Raw genomic sequence first — 12,541 nt, 5'->3', positions numbered from 1 at the left:
TCAACTTTGCAAAGTATCACATTGCAGAGTTTACAGTGTTGCTCCATGGCTATGAGCTCAATAATGAAGGGAGGGGTTTAGCTCCTCACTTCTTGGAGAAATGCGCACAATTGCGCGCTCCAACGACACTGACGAAATTACAATCTTTGCTGGGATTTTTGAATTTCGGGCGTGCCTATATACCCGATTATGCCCAGTGTATCAAGCCACAGTACGCTTTGATACAACCTGCTTTTACCAAATCGTGCTGGCTGCCAGAACATTCAGCCCTTTTGCAGTCATTGCAGGCTGATCTCCTAGAATCTAAATTCTTACTGACTCGTGATAACCACACCAACCTGGTGATCAGAATCGTCCCTGGGGCGGTGGGTTTCACGCACCTTACTTTTAATGAAGGTGACACAGTGCCAATCGCTTACAAGTCACACTTGTACACTTCGGCTGAATTGCAGTTTTCTACTGTGGAAAAAGTTTTGACAGCAGTGCAAATGGCGATTCTGAAGGAACGCGCACTGTCGCAGGGAAAACGCATGTTGGTTGTTACCCCGTATCCTGCCTTGGAGGCAATGATGAAAGCCAGTGTACCAAATTCTAAAGCTTTGCAACCACGGTGGATACAATGGGCCAGGTCCTTGACGTCTCCGGATGTCACCTTTATTTTTGATGCCTCCTTGCAGTCTCAGGAGTACTTACAGTATGAATTTGTCCATCCTGCTCCTTTGACTATGCGCCCACTGGAGGATTTCCATTGTATCATTTACACTGACGGTTCTGCGCATGTTGCGCATGGGTCTAAGCACGCGTATGTCTCTGCCTGCGCTATTGTGGTGGGAACCATGGTCAATTGAGAGTTCAAATCCGAAGTCGTGCACATGCAGACGTTGGGTGACTGTACCGCACAATTGGCAGAGCTCAGTGCTCTTTTGCTTGCATTGGAGTATGCAGATCCTGGTGTGACTACTCTTACTGTGAGTGACTCTTTTTAATGTGTACAATCTTACAACGACAATCTGTTCTTTTGCACTCGAAATAAATATCGAGATTCCAAAGATAGCACAATAAAACATAAAATGATTTTGGTCCGAGTGGTGGAACTTAAGGAACAGTTGCCACTCGTGTATGTAATTCATACTCTTGGTCATCAGCATTTGGGAGTTCACGCTGTGGGCAATACTTTTGCCGATGAGGCCGCTAAATCAGCAGTATCGACAAGTTTGGTTGCAGCAGTTACACGTTCCAAAAGTAAGATTGATGATGACATCTTGGCAGCTATTGCCGCTGCTGTGAAGGGAAGTAAAGTTCCTGTGGGATTTCCTTCTAAGTGTACATATCACTTAAGTCCAGATAAAGTTCCTTATGTGAAAATACCCGACGTTGGTGACAGATTGATTACCAACGCGAACCGCAAACTCTCACTGATTACAGCTGCACATGAAGGTGTTGCGTCCGCGCATGCGTGCGTTTCGGCTACTGTAACTCAGTTACAACTTCACTTCTGGTGGCGGGGACTGTACAAACAGACGCGAGATTATGTCCTTCAATGTGACATTTGCCAGCAGATCAAGCCTTCGACTGCTACGCGTCCGCCACAGACTCAGTTGTACATATCTAATAGACCACTTGGGTGTGTTTATTTAGATCACTGCGGTCCTTTTTCGTCTGATACTGCATATAAGTACATCTTAGTTGCAGTTGATTCTTGCACACGCTTTGTTTGGTTGTGGCCACACCGCAGCGCTGATTCACGGACTGTCATAAGAGACTTGCGTATCTTTGTGGGAATTTTTGCCTGTGGCACCTTCCATTCTGATCAGGGTCCAGAGTTCGCCTCTAAGGCGTACAAGGATGCTATGAGGTCATTGGGGGTACAAGTCAAATTTTCGTCTCCATACCGGCCTGAGGGTAATAGTGTTGTGGAGCGAATGAACCGTGATTTAAAGCACTCATTGACAGCCCGAGTTATAGGCACTGGCAGGAATTGGCTAGTCCATCTCAATAGCGTACAACGTGCCCTTAATAATCTCCCTAGAAGGTCTCTGGGTGGGCGGACCCCATATGATATGCTCTTTGGTATCAAATTGTTTGTACCGGACCTTGAAGGTCTAGACCGCATGGTGGTCGATGCTGCCTTTGGCGTAGATGAGCACTGTCATGTTTTACAGAATCGGCAAAAGACCAGAGACAGTCTTGCAAAGAAACACATGCCCTCCACGTCTGATGATGCGGAGTTGCAGGTCCCGGTAGTTGGCAGGCTACCCCGAGTCGGAGAACTGGTCCGTGAGAAGATCAAGAACAAGAAAGAATTTGGCCCCTCGTATCGAGCTCCAGTTCCTGTACTTGGTGTGCAGGGCACAAGAACAGTCATTTTACCTCCACTTCAATGTCGTAAAGAAAAAAGGTATATCTCCATTGACAATGTCAAACTACACAGAGTGGCCGATTCTTCTTAGCATGGCACCTGCAGTCTCGTGTCCGGCACTGCAGAGGAATTCTCTTTTGGTTCCGGCTCCTAGGAACAGGCCTGGTGTTGCTATGGAAATGCCTGCAATATCAAGTCCTTTATTAACTAACATTCCTGATTCTATTATTGATGATCATGAGTATGCGTACCCTGCTGATTTATCGATTGCTGACTTGCCTACGAGAGTGGCCAATGAGTCCAGATTTTCATTTGACACTAACTCTTCCACATCAAAGACCCCTTCTAAACTTTCTGTTTTGGTACATTTATTTAAAGAACATTTTTTGATTGCGCCTTGGACTTACATCTGGCTGGTCCTTTTTTCAATTTTTTTGTTCATGTCGATTGGATTCGTGGTGCACTTTTTCCGCCTTGTGAATGGCCACTACGTTGAGGAAAGAACAGTGATTCGTCATATTAATGGAACTTTGTCACCCCATTCTTCATCTCACGTCCACAGATTCTGGAGAAATTTAGACTTTGTGAATAATACTGCTTGGCCTGTTTTAGATGGCATTGTGTGGGACACAGTTACATTTCAGATTCATGGTCCAACAGAAGGTATTAATGTCCCAAATGTTCTTAGGGTTTCCATGGGAGATGTAATTAAGCAAAATATTCGTTCAGATGACTGGGATGTTCATGCCATAGAGGCGTTATTTTCAGATTTGAAATACTATGCTGCCTTTGATGCTGAAGATTTATATTTGGATTCTGCTAATTATAGGGATCTGTACTGTTATCAGCATTTTGGCAATCACTACCTACATAAGGCGAACACTAGACGAAATGTAGTTAATTATACCCAATGGGAACATTGCTCCACCCCTATAGAAGGCAACTCTAGTGCTCTTTTGAAGAGATTCACATATTTTACTGTTTTTAACCAGTCTAATCAACACGCATTTTATTTTAAGTTATCGGGAAAATCCTCTTCCAAAGTTAGACTTACCCACACTAAATTATTATATTCCAAGTCCTTTCTTGATCAATTGGCAATAGGGGGCTATGAGCTGTGGAAAGACACTATTGATCTTAAATCTGTTTGCAGTTCTAGAAGTTGACAAGTGCAAGGCACTGAAGCTTTGCACCGTGCATGTCTCATCCCGAACCATATGTTGTTTTTGAATTCCAGCGTTTCACAAACTACTTGCTTTGGATTGGCTACACCTAAAAAATTAAATGCACCCTCATTTCCTGATTTAGAAGAATATCCAGGTTGAGATAATTTTACTGACTGTCCATCCGAGAATTGCATAAAATGATGCTGAATTCTTCGTTTAACATTTCCAGCTTAAATCCCACTGGTTGGTTGCTTTGGCACAGAAGTGATGGTTCATGTCAACATCGATTTCTGGGTTTATCTCCTGGTTTTAAACAGATTAGAGCAGATCTCAGATATCTGAGTGACCATTCTGTAATGACTTACTCAGTAGGGAAGCTGTGTCAGAATTCGCTCAAACACTCCTCTTTGGCATCTGTTAAGATGCATTTGTCGAAGCTGTCGGAGGATGTTGATTTGAAAGACTTTGTGAAAGGTCCTGCAACTGGTAGAACCAAAAGATGGATTTATGTTGCTTACAATGGGATTTGGAAAATGTCTCAGATCGAGGCTGCTTCCAGGTTAAGGGCTATAGATCAAGCTAATTTAGAAAAAGTGCTTGCAGTTGTAGACAATAGCATTAACACCCTTTCTTCCCGCATTTACACATTAGATAATATATTTCATCTGTGGTAGATATTGTGCAGGAAAATGTGTCTGTTTTGTTTCATGGTCAAAATCAGCTGCGTTCCATCATGCAGTTTGCGTGGACTTTGCAAACGTTAAAGGCAGGTCGAGTTCCTTGGGACTACATGAACACTTCTTCCTTGTTCGCGCCTTTTAATTTAACAGAAAAACAACAGTTTATGTCAATGAAGGATGCAACATTTTCTATGTTACATATTGAAAAGTTAGAACCGTTACCGTTCTCTGTAGCTGAATATAATTCTGCTGTGTGGCTTATTCACGGGTTAATTACACTACCTTTTCCACTTTTCAAATTTGAAAGTTGCATGAAATATTATGCCATAGGCTGTTATGAACCGTTAGGAAGGGCTTACCTCCATGAAGTATGGTCTCTGCCATTTACATACAGATGCCTGAGAGAGGGTAAGGAAGTTTTTTTGAATGGGGAAGATTGCACGCAGACACCTGACCGTTCATTAGTATGCTGAAATATCCAAATCCACGGCTCTTGCAACCAGACCTCACCAAATTTAGCGTGTGTTTTGAAAGGCAAACCTACACCCACAATTACACCGACATTTACATTGCTGGCAAACAGTTGATATTTACTATTGAACAATGAGGACTGTTGTGGGATGGTTTCCGGCATTCCTTACATAGTAACTGTCACAGAAAGGGTAGTTTGTTCTATTCCCTCCTACACATGGAAAGCTGGATGTTTCCATCTGGCCGTCGATTCCGACCTTGAAGGCAGAGTTCAACAAACTGAGTCGTATCAGAGCTCTATTGTCCCAGAAAGAAGTTGCCCTCACATCTGCTCGTGAAATATTTGTCCTTCACGTAGCCAACACCCGCACAGAAGTTCAAGCTTTATTGAATACGGATATGCCCTTGCATTTCGGGGAGCTAATTCATACTATCTTTAGTGCATCCTCGACCACGGGGCTGGCTCACTTTTTTAAAGTTGTTAGTAGTGGCCTTGTCAGTTCCTTCCAAACTATATTTGGTGTGTTCCCTGCATTTTTCCCATTCTATTTTCTCCAGCCTGTTTGGTGGATTTCCCTTAATGCTCGCTCTGGTGGCTGGTGTGCTTTGCTTACAAATGGGTGCACTTCCTGTGGCTTGCGAAAATCAGTCCCGATTGTAGTTGCTAAGCAGCTGAATGCTTGATTTCTATGGACCGCTGTCTCTTGCCACTTTGAATGCGGTTTATGGATTATCGTTTCGGTTTTCCTTTTTTACATGCATTCAGCCTGTCTTTCATTGCCTGAGCTGTGATTTCGACTGGGCCCTGGATTTGTGTCTCTGCAGTATGGTGTCTCCCAATGCAGATTATGATCAGCTGATGAGCCCCTTAGTTGCTCATGAAATGCTCTGTTCTGGTGGAGGGATTATGGCCTTTGCAGCGATGCATGGAGTCTTGGGACGTTGGAATGTATTTGCAGTGGCGCATGATTTCTTGGCACGCAGTTACATTGAAGTAAACCCGAGTTGTCCTCTGATCGTGCTAGAGGCTCCGGTGGTTGAAGAACATGTATGTTCATTCCCTTTACTGAATTGGATGGCTGAACTATTCTCGGATGAGAACAATGACTTCCTATTGGAGGCTGTTGTCTTACAGTCCCTTCTGTCCTTGTGATTCAATCTTGCTGGCCAAAATTGAATGTCAAAGAACTTTTTTATTGTTTTACCTGTGTTGAGTGGGTTCCATCTGGACCACTCTTCTTTTAACATTTGTATTTTTAATACATTGTAAGAATTCTTTATATTTACTTGTATTTTGTAATTGGTTTTTTTCTTGACCCTCTGGCTTTTCCTATTCATTCACGCTCAAGGGAACACTTTATTTTACTGGCAACGTATGGTGCATACATGCTGTTGGAGTGAGACTGTGTTATTTTTCACTTTCTTCCTCGACGACTGTCAAGTTTTTGACAGTTTTCTGTTTTTTTGCCTTTACTACGTATGTCAATGACACATGATTTGATTTTTGGTATATTTTCCAAATTGGGAGTTTATTCCGGTATTCACGATTATGATGAATTTGAACTTGACTCTGACTCTGGTACTTGGACTCTGCGTTCCTGGTTTGATTCCCATTTGCTTACATGTGCTCCGATCAAGGGGGGGGGGGGGTGTTGTGGGGTTGACCCGTACATTTACACAGTGTTAAGTTGGCATGGGCTTATTAGAAGTTTAAATGCCATTTTTCCTTTCCTGCTCTGCTTTGCACATGACCCGCTCTTGCGCTGATGTTTAGAGAAACATTGAGTATTTTGCTTCACATGAGAATAACTTGTTTTGCTGCATTTCTAGGCTGCTTTGATAGTTTAGTCTGTACAGTATGAGCCGAGACCGTAAAGGTTATCTTACACACTGAGGTTGTTTTCTAACTGATCAGCGCACGTTCTAGACATAACACATATGCAGCTGTGGCCAGGTCTGATTTTGGCGCGTTTAATAATGCACTGCGTAGGCATGATCAGACACTTGGAGAACATCCGAATGCTGCGAGCTCGTGGAGAAACTGATGTGATCCACTCCTGCTACTTACCAGAGGTATGGGGCCGCCTATGTAAGCCTATGAGACCTTCTATTAGTTATAATATAACCTACTAGCAAGGGAGGGTGACATCTAAGTGTATATTCAACCTGTTTCCAGTTAGCATTATAGCATGCTTTCTCCCTTTGTATTTTATGGAATAGTAACAATGCTGACAACCTTGCTTCTAATAATATGTTTACTCATATTAGCTAAGGTGCTGCGCCTGAGATCACGGCGTTAGAAATAAACATTTCAAACTAGCTAGTGTCCCATTTACTCCTTGTTTTGGATTGGTATGAGAGTGTAACGAAAGAGTGTTCTTGTTTTCCACTTTACCTGAGGTATCCTTAGTCGCATGTTCTGGGTTGACTAATCATTGGTGTATTTTGCTATAGGACGAGAAACCAATGAGCCACTAATGCTAGTCTGGTAGGGGATTCTGGGTACTAAGGTGAGTTTTGGCACACCCTAATTCACTGAGGTTTTGGGACTCTATGCACAGTTCTGTATAGTAACGGAATCCCTGCTACAAAGGTACAACTCAAGGTCAGCAAGAGCCAGTGAGGGCTCCTGGCATAGTTAACACAAAACGGTGGTAAAGGGTTATTTTTTAAGGAAGTGAGATTTATCTGACTGCAGGCCAAATACATAGGAGCCACCAAAATATTACATAATCTCTGCTATTTAACCAACAGCTGGCTAAAGACCCAAAAATTCCATATTTATCTGTCCACAGGCTAAATAGCAGAGATCATGTGTTATGTGACTGGTGTCCAGTTATGTGGAGGATGTCTTTATTTAGCTAAATAGAAAAGATACTCCAGGCAAAGGCTAAGTGGTTGCCATTGTGGAATGGTGTTGCAGGAAACAGAGCAAAGCATTTGAAAATAAGTGGATAAACAAACATACAAAAGAATGGAAAAAACATAAATGCATGATTTTTAGCTATGTTGTTTATAAACAACACAATCAATTTGGAATAAATACATTTATCTTATTATAGTAATAACATAAGAAATGTAGGAATCAAACTTCTCTTTTAGGAGTTCATGACTTTGCACACAGACTGGAAGTATTTGACTGTTTACAAAGAGTAATGATCTCAACTATTGGACATTCTGCTGTGACTTAATAGGTGCCACTGTCAGAGCCGATTGAACTTATTCCATTACATAAAACAGTACTGTGTGAGAATGATTCTGATTCTGATTTTTAAAAGAAGAGAAATTATAATTCATCATCCAGGTAATCAGTGCTAGAGCTGGTCCATTGATTGCTGTTAGTTTCACAATAGATACATTCTTTCACCAGGTCAATATATTTGGATTGGCACTGGAGTATTTTTTATTTTTAATGTGGATTATAATACTGATTATACTTTTGTTTATGGTACATGGCAACTATATTCCTGATAAGAAAGTGACATTTCCTGTATTTCAGGAAATGCACATTTCTCTTCTCATATTGTATATTATAGTGATCATGCTATGAAAATTAGTGTGTATCCTCTGCTGAACAGTGTTGTTTGGGAAAATGTTCCATATCAAATTATTGGTCCGACAGAAATTATTCAAATTCCTTTTGTTTGAAAAGTTTCACCAATTACATTATAATTACTGATTTCTTTGCAAATCTGGGACATAAACTCTGTTAAACTGTAGATTTGTGATTTTTTTTTACTATGCTGCCCTGTATAACGGAAGCCCTTAATTAAATGATGAAAAACACGAAGAGCTGTTTTGTTTTCATCCTTATGGACATCATTACATCCATAGAACAAATAGCCCCCAGGAAATATATAATTATACCAAGTGGGAGCACTGCCGGGCCCCACTCATTAATTGTCATAGAAATTTCCAGAAAAGGTTATTTTATTTTACTAGTAATGACAGGTCACACCCATCTTTTAATTCTTCTCAAAAAACAGAAAAACCTTAAACGATTCTCATCATCAATCACATGTTCATACACTCTGCACAGTTTAGTGAATCACTTGTTATAAAAGGTTACAAATGTTAGAAAGTTAATATAAATGAAAGAAGTATTTGGGGAATGAAGTTTTGGCAAATAAAATGCATAGAGGCTTTATTTAGCGCATGCATGATTCCTCAAGAAATTATATTACTACAGATCTAAAGATACCATCCATTGCAAAGGTCCTTTTGACAGTTTCCAGGGTAGCATCGCTGACGCGGAATTAGACAATATGGGCAAAATGGGACATATAATTTGACTGTATTTGATTCTAATGGAACAGCCTTATGGCCACCGGATATTGATGTGTGCATGAAGAACAGGAATATTCAGATAGGAACGTTGTGAAACAATTAGGAAAACTGACAGAAAGATAATGCTCACCACATTCAAAGTCATTGATAATGGTTTTCTGATAGTCTCACAATGAGTGCACACAATTTCCATCATAATTTCATAATTTCTCAATCTACTGATCAAGGCCACCCTAAAATGCAAGCCATCAGGAGGATGCCATCATCTCTGCCTTCCTGCTATTCTTTTCCAAGGATTATTGATTGCCCATCTATAAGAAAACAGGTTTTGTTTTTCTGCAAATTATATAAGCATTGTTGCAGTTACCCAAAGCCTTATCCTCTGTGTTTATCTTGTCTGAGTTGAAGCGACTGGAACTCAGTAAGTGTAGCCTATTACTTAAGGATTGATGCAGCTTGCTGAAGCCAATATTATTTGTTTATTTTTTGTGGTTTAGAGACTGGAACTCAGAAAGTGTTTTTTGACACAAGTTGATTCTTTTTGTGTTAATGAAGAATCAGCATCAACATCTACTGACAGAAAGCAGAACTGGTATAGGAATCAACTCACTAAACCTAAAGATCAGCAATTGGTGCTATTTCGATTAAAGGAAGAAACCTGTAGCAGAGTGCGACATAATAGTTCTTCTATTAGTGTGGGCATAAGAAATGTCATGAACATAGATAATCATAGTCTAATCGCCAGGAACCCGCACTTAAGAATTCTTGGGCACATGCTTTTGATGGATATATTAATGTCACTCTCACATTCTAAGTTCATGATTCTTTACACATTTTCTTCTAGATATAAAACTGTAAATACCCATTTCTACAGAGAGGTAGACAGCCAAGAAATAGTCTGTTAACCAATAGGTGGGTTTCATTCTAGGTGTGTATGACCACTAAAGTAATACAGAAATAGTAATGAGTTTTAATCTTCTCGATTAGGTATTGACCATTGGATCAATGACTATGTTCTGTCTTTTCTTCCCCTTCCCCTTCTTCTCACCCCCGGAGGCCTCTGCGCTCTAACATAGTTAATGAAGGTTGAGATTCAGTGGGGCAAGGTGTGAATATTCTTCAGCAGCCCATGGTATCCCTGCAGAAGAAGTCAGAAACAATAGTCCCTACAGCTGTAACACTACCTCTATTATCATTCCATTGATGTTATGATTATAATAGCTTTTTTCAACTGAGTATTCCCCTTCTTGACTGACATGTGCAGTCAATAAATAGTTAATACATGTAATATACAAAAAATACATTTAGTTTGTTATTTCTTTTTGCAATATGATAATGAAGTTTGCATGAATATATTCAAAGTATTTATTCTAAAAGATGACTGACATACTGTGTTATTGATTTCGAAAGAATTTCTAGAAGGCTCATAACTATGTGTCTTGTTTATTTCTATTATTCAAAAGAACATTGTCTCAAAGAGAAAAAAAGAAAAAGGCATCAGGCCACTCTCTGTTACCCGTTTATTCTGAGAGATTCAACAACAGTGAAATCCTGTTAAAACAGCCGAGCACAAAGTATCAGTGGCTACAGAGAAACCTTCACCCAGGCAAATACCAGTCTTGCAGAATCCTATCACTGACTCTAATTGAAAGCTGCTGGAGAGGGAGGCATTTGACCTTTGCTTGCTGGTCTTATTAGTGTAGCTGGCGACGCATGATGTGAATAGCAGGCCTTGCTATTATACTGAATGCAAGCCTTATTGTTCAAACAGGCATCTCAAGATAGGTTTGTATTTGCTGCTGTGCGAAAATTAGTTTTTAGTGCTTAGAAATAGCAGAATGAAGGTAGAATTGCAATAAAAGCACACAGCAATTATGTTTGAGTTCTTCCTTTTATTTACCCATCTAGTAAAGGTTCTGCTGCCAAGCTAGTCTTTATTGTAGTTGCAATGCATATTGTGTGCAATAGAATAGGGTTTTGACATTAAAATAACGTGTTAAAATGTATCCATAGTTGTCTATTGTTCTTGAGTTTGTTATTCTTTAATGAAATTCATTTTGGGGATCTACTACCTAGCCTTGTAAAGTCTCACAGGGTTGATCATTGCCTCAAGGAACCTCATTTTGTTTAGTAGGGTGCAGGGTAAATTCAGACCAGCTGGGTTTCCATCTCAGGTTGGCACATTGACAGGGAGTCTAAAAACTGAACTCTGTATCCTAGAACACTATAGATAATGCATCCCCTCATTTTGTTGAAAGGCCGCCCTTCTAAAGCGGTAGGCTGCTGTAGTTTTGTTTTTGTCACCCTACCTCTTTCCGGTGACGCAACCATTGTGCATAAGGTCAAGCAATGTCATTTCTGGTCCTATCATTATGTTAATTTGTGATTTTAAAATCTTTAAAATCCCATCAATTTCTGGTCACCCCATCATGACTAGTAAGCGACATACCAAAACTCACCCTGGCCAGCAATGCTCTGGTAGAACCAGAGATGCATAAAGGAGGAGAAAATGAAACCAGGGGCGTGGGTGAAAGAATGATGGTGTCCCAAGTCTGTCTTCTTGAAAATACAAAACCAATGGCAAGACAATCTATATCAAAGGTTTCCCAGCTATGGAGAGTCAATATTATTTTGAATGGATGTTTCCCAAAAAATCAAATCCATTCTCAAGAATATATCTTTGCAAGCGGACCTCTAATTGGCTTCATATAAAAGTTCAAAGTTCATGCTGAACATTATTTCTGTGAGTAGATAGTAAAGAAACTTATGGAGTATGCAGGTTTTTTCAGAAGAGTTGATTTCATAATGTGAATTATCTGCTCCTCATATATGCATCATATATACAAGTGGGCCACTGTGCAGTCCGGGGGCACGGAGTGGACTTAATAGTCACTGGGTTGTCTCCAGCCAAATCTTAGCTTCCCATAAAAGATGGCACTGTAGCTTGAAGGCAAGGAACCTGGGCTTCTGTGTGGCTGCCACAGGTTCATCCTGTGAAGAGTTTTTTACAGTTGTGTCTACTCAGTGCTGGGGATGCTTTCCTGCCCGAATGATTTCTTTTCAGGTAGTGCATGCTTTAATGTGAAACTAGTTATTTGGTCAGAAGCTGATCAGAATTTGAGCTCACAGCTGGCATCACTCATCGCTGCCACACATTCTTCGCAGCAGTTCCCTCCCTACAGTCCTTCCCCTCTTTTAGCCAGGTTGATACTCAGATGTAAACCCAATAGAGTTGATGCTGTTAAAAGGTTGGCTCTGGGAAGTACTGTTCCTGAGAAGGCAGAGTCCAGGCAAACTCGTGGTTTGGGGGCCAACGCTTGCTCAAAAAAAGAGTTATGGTTGGTCTCCAGCAGTGTGAGGTCATTAGTTGGTCTATGATGGGGGGGGGGGGGGGGGGGGGCAAGATTAAAGTTACATCAAATCTCTAAAGTAGGCACAGCCACTTCTCACTTTTTAAACAGGCGGGAGCATGCCATGCCACTAATTGGTCCGTGCACAACAAAAGGTCCTATATTTTTTAACCCTGAGCACTGACCCTCAAGAGGCAGGCTACTACCTGGTCTCAATTGTGCCCTGTA

General features: G+C 40.8%; 1 protein-coding gene across 1 annotated transcript in view; it reads right to left on the bottom strand.

Moving 5' to 3' along the window:
* LOC147684258 (putative cation-transporting ATPase 13A4) overlaps positions 1-12,541 on the bottom strand; it is a 415,657-nt gene that overhangs the window by 120,500 nt on the left and 282,616 nt on the right. The window lies entirely within an intron of this gene.

Source organism: Lissotriton vulgaris, chromosome 11, assembly GCF_964263255.1.
Source record: "Lissotriton vulgaris chromosome 11, aLisVul1.2, whole genome shotgun sequence".
Taxonomy (NCBI): Eukaryota; Metazoa; Chordata; class Amphibia; order Caudata; family Salamandridae; genus Lissotriton; species Lissotriton vulgaris.
This window is presented reverse-complemented; position numbering and strand designations above follow the sequence as displayed.